Genomic DNA, 4,927 nt, shown 5'->3' on the forward strand with positions numbered 1-4,927 from the left:
ATTATTATTATTATTATTATTATTATTATTATTATTATTATTATTATTATTAATGGGAGAGCTCAGCTAGGGAGGTAGAAGTGCAATCAACAGCAATTCTGGATATTTTAATTTGTTGTGCTGCCAGTTGGAGTGCTTCTCTCGTAGGTCTAGACCAGATCATACACAAGGGATTCAGAACTGCTCCAGCAATCACTTCCTACATCTTCCTGAGTATAATGGTGGTGAAGATGCACAAACAGGAGACTAGTAACAAGAAATGTTGCCTGCCAAGGAAGGAGCCAATATAACAAACAACTATAGCAAGAAGAAAAAGGTTGTGGTGGTGGTAGGGAATTCATTGCTCAAGAGATGGGGATTCATTGGCCAGCCTGACAAGACGATTTGAGAAATGTGCTGTCTCCCTAGTGCATGTATCCAGGAAGCTGCTGACAATTTGCAGAAGCTCATCAAAAACACATATCAGTACTCTCTTCATGTGAACACCAATGACACTTCAAAGAACAGAGAAATAAATAAAACCATTGAGGTAAGGGTTTACTACAGGCCACCAAACCAAGAAGATCTGATCAATGATGCTTTTCTGAAGCATATCAGAAATTTACAAGATTCAAAAATTAGTAGTTACTGGGGACTTCAGTTATTTAGGAGGGTTCCTCTCCTCCCAGAGTATTATTGAAAAGGATGTCACTTCTGATTAAAGAAGATGGGTTTGGTTTTCCAGACTTTTCCAGACATACCATCTGGCATATTTGTTATCATGCATTAAATTTTGGACTTCTTTACACAGAACAGGTAAACCACCAGTTTTGGAATCCTCTTTTGTGCTCATCTGTCTAAATGAATTGCATTTAGAATTCTGCTGTTCTGACAACTATGGTGGCATAGATGGTGGAGGCTTGAGGGAAAAGGCTGCAAGCATTGTGGTTGTCAAGAAAAGCACGCATTAGAAAAATAGGGCTGGCAGATTCTGTCTGCCTTCCCTCATTGTCTCTGTGTAACTCTGGAAAAAGTGCAGATACTAATGTAATGTACCAACAGGGTTCTGGCCTTAGTTTTTATTGGCCTAACTGCTTTCCATCTGCTTTTTCTGTAAGCTGTGTTGGACACATTTAGCTGTAGAATTGGTTGGGTTTGTTGCAGTTGTTAACTGTCCTTGAGTTGATTCTGACTCATGGCCACCCTGTAGATGAGACCTCATCTCCAAGCCCTCCTGTCATCCATTGCTCCACTTAGTTCATGCAAATCCATGCCCATGACCTCCCTGATTGAGTCTATCTATCTGGCATATGGTCCACCTCTCTTTCTACGGTACTTTCCTCTACCTTTTCTCACATTATTGTATTTTCTAATGGGTTGTACCTTCTCATGATGTGGCCAAAGTATGACAGCCTCCAATGACATCTTGGCTTCCAGGGAGATTTCAGGCTTGATCTATTCAAGGACCCATTTGTTTGTCCTCTCGGCTGTCCACAGTATCCTCAGCACTCTTCTTCAGCACCACATCTCATATGAGTTGATATTCTTCCTGTCTGCTTTTTCACTGGAAAAGTTTCACATGCATATAGAATGGTGGGAATGGATGATTCTGACTTTAGTGGTTATGTTGGTTGCGTATAGATATTGAAACAAATGAACCCCCTCCTCAAGGTTGGACTTGATTTTTAAAGCATTAATGTTAGATAAACCATCTAGCTTCAGATTGTCTAGTTCAGAATTGTCTATTCTCGTTGACAAATTAGTCTTCAGTGTCCTGGAATGAGGTTTTTCCAGCCTTGCTTGAAGATACTTTGATTTAACTTGCAACCACTGGGTTCTAGAACAGGTTTTGCCTATGCCTAAATTTGAGGCTCTCCTTTTTCCTCTTTTTTTTTTTAAAGAACAGTTATGGTTAGGCCTTAAAAGTGTCAATGGAATTCTGCATGGTGAAATGTGAGTCTTAACATTTTTGCTAAGTATTGCTTTTTAATGGACAATTTTCTGCCCTTTGGTTGCTAGAGGATGGCTTCTGAATAGAGAGACTACCAGCATGTTGCATAGCAACTCAGTTCTATAAACATGTAATGGGTGTACAATATAAGCATACTGTGTTAATAAAAGCCACAAGACAGGTGGATTTTTACAGCAGTGTTTTTGAAGGCAGTGGTTATGACATATGTAGATTATTTCATTTATTACGGCACACAGCCAGCACAGTGATAAAATACAATACAATAATACAGTACAGTCATAAAAACTCTAACAGTGTCAACTTGCAGGGTGTTTTAAAAGGTTATAAAATGTTTCAAGGAATCTCTTTAGCATAATCTGCATACATATGTAGATTAAAAGTGAACTTTGTTCTACTAATTTCTTTTCTTGTCATTTCTTGAAAGCATCTTTTCCCTCCACATTTGGATGCATTTTAATGCATCTCAGAGAACTTTTGCTCTCTAGAAGCATAGCAGCTTTTCTGTTTTGTGATTAAGATAAATAGCCACAATTTAATAACATAGTTCAGCTGACAGAATCTGTTCAGTGGAGCCTTTCCAATCCTAGGCTTAGTTTTTTCAGCAACATGGAGATGACTCTGTTACATGGTTCTGGTTCTTGCAGGTGTGCCATTTCTCACCTATAAGTGAGAGAACAAGCAACATGTGTATTTACCCTAATTGAATTATATGTCTGAATATACAAATGGAAGACCAGAGTGGTGTAGTGGTTTGAACATTGGACTATGACTCTGGAGACCAGGGTTTGAATGTCTGCTCAGCCATGGAAACCTCTGGGTGATCTTGGCTAAGTCATGTTCTCTCAAACTCAGAGGATGGCAGTGGCAACCCCCCTCTGAACAAATCTTGCCATGATTACCCCATGCTTTAGTGTTGTCTTTAGCTATAGACCACTTGAAAGCATACCTCAACAGCAACAATATGAAAATACTGAGCTCTCCATCAGGGATTTCAGCAAGAGAGAGATGGGGCCAGTATGGAGCTGTAAAGGAACATGGGAAAGTTACTTTTTTGGATTGCAGTTCCCAGAATCCCCTAGACAGCATGGCTATTGCTGGCTTGGGATTCAGAAAATTGTAGTCCAAACTTTAGCAAGCTGTGGACTAGAGCAAAGCATTGACATGTTTTGAATTTCAAGTGTAAATGCATGAGACATGTTGGACACAGAAAGTGGGGGGGGAAATCAAATTCATGGTGGATAGGAGCCATTTTCCAACATGGATTTTCCAGTTATCTGAGATATTTCCTGGATCAATGTGTGTCTGAGTATATATTGGGAGATCATTTAACTTTACAGCTCATTCTCAAGAGGTGATGGCAAACTATCTTTATTTAAGCCTTGCCTATCAATGGACAATATTTTAAATTAATTACTTGCCATGGAGAGGTTCTGAGACTCACTGGATATGTCTTTTCTTCCTGTGTCCCATTACTGTCAGAGTAACTGACAGTATTAAAGTATTAAAGTATCATAACTGCCATATTAAAGTTTAGCCATACTGGAGCCTTGTTGGGAGCATGAGCATGTCAGGAGGAGATGAGCAGCTGTGGATTATTGTTGTATGTTAACCAAGAACATATAGCTGCCTAGCATTTTGTGCGAAAGGGAGTTTGGAGCTGCAGAATTGATTTGAAGCCCTATGCCTTATCAGTGATGACTAGGACCAGCAAGAAGAGCAGGAGTGTCAAGCCTCAGAGCATGTGCATGAGATCTTGGAAGTTTCAGCACACACTCTTCCAAATCTCAGAGGAAGCTTGTGGTGGTGGTAGGGGACCCTGCTGAGGAATAGAGAACCAGTAGCTTGTGGGCCTGACAAGGTGTCTCAAGAGATGTGCTGTCTTTGTGGGGCAAAAATCCACGATGTAACAGAGAGGCTGACAAGACTTGTTAAGCCCACTGACCATTACCCTTTCCTTTTGGTTCATGTGGGAACCAATGACGCTACAAGGTATAGCCTGCAGAATCTAGAGTACCACACTACACTCTTATAGTGGTGCTATTCCACTTTTACTGTTGTGGCTTCCTTCTGTTGCATTCTGGGATTTGCAGTTAAGGGAAAGGCATTTAGATTTCTCAGTCATAGAGCTCTTAGGCCTGACTGAACTACAAGCCTCAGAATGCAACAAGAGGCAGCCAGAGCAGTAAAAGTGGAGTAATAGCACTATAAAACTTTAGTGTGGTAATGTGGAATATTATAATAGATTATGAGGAAGCTGAAGAACCTGGATGCACAGGTTGTCATTTCATATTTTCTCCCAGTTGAAGGGCATGACCCAGGAAAGGAGAGAAATAATATAGATCAAACACTGGCTCCATAAATGGTGCCAGGAAAGATTTGGCTTCTTGGACCATGGTTTCAGTTTTCAGGAATATGAACATGAATGAATAGTGTGATGTGGCAGCCAAAAAAAGTCAGTGAAATTCTAGGCTGCGTCAATGGATGCATAGTGTCTAGATCAAGGGAAAGAATAGTGCCACTCTATTATGCTTTGGTCAAGCCTCACCTGGGATACTGCTTCCATTTCTGGGCACCACACTTCAAAAAGGATGTTGATAAGCTGGAGAGTGTCCAGATGAGGCAACCAGAATGGTGAAAGGTCTGGAAATCATGCCCTATGAGGAACAACCTCTAGGGAGCTGGGTATATTTAGCATGGACAAGAGAAGGTTAAGAGGTGGTATGAAGTCCTGTTTAAATACTTGAAGGGATGTCATACTGAAAATGGAGCAATGTTTTTTGCATCTCCAGAGAATAGAGCCTGGAGCAATGGGTTCAAACTACTGGAAAAGAGATTCCACCTAAACTTTAGGAAGAACTTCTAACAGTAAAGCTGTTTGACAGTGAAACACACTCTCTTGGAGTGTGGTGGAGTCTCCTTCTTTGCAGGTTTTTAAACAGAGACTGGCTGGCCATCTGTCAGGGATACTTTGATTGT

The 4,927-nt window shown here is 40.5% G+C and overlaps 1 protein-coding gene across 1 annotated transcript in view; it reads left to right on the forward strand.

Moving 5' to 3' along the window:
- The first annotated feature begins 141 nt into the window (after positions 1–141).
- SNX29 (sorting nexin 29) overlaps positions 142–4,927 on the forward strand; it is a 127,331-nt gene continuing 122,545 nt past the window's right edge. The window contains exon 1 of the mRNA XM_042438310.1: positions 142–529. The gene's annotated coding sequence lies outside the window, so the exon portion shown is untranslated. The remainder of the gene's footprint in view (positions 530–4,927) is intronic.

The sequence above is a fragment of the Sceloporus undulatus genome, chromosome 8 (genome assembly GCF_019175285.1).
Source record: "Sceloporus undulatus isolate JIND9_A2432 ecotype Alabama chromosome 8, SceUnd_v1.1, whole genome shotgun sequence".
In the NCBI taxonomy this organism is placed as follows: domain Eukaryota; kingdom Metazoa; phylum Chordata; class Lepidosauria; order Squamata; family Phrynosomatidae; genus Sceloporus; species Sceloporus undulatus.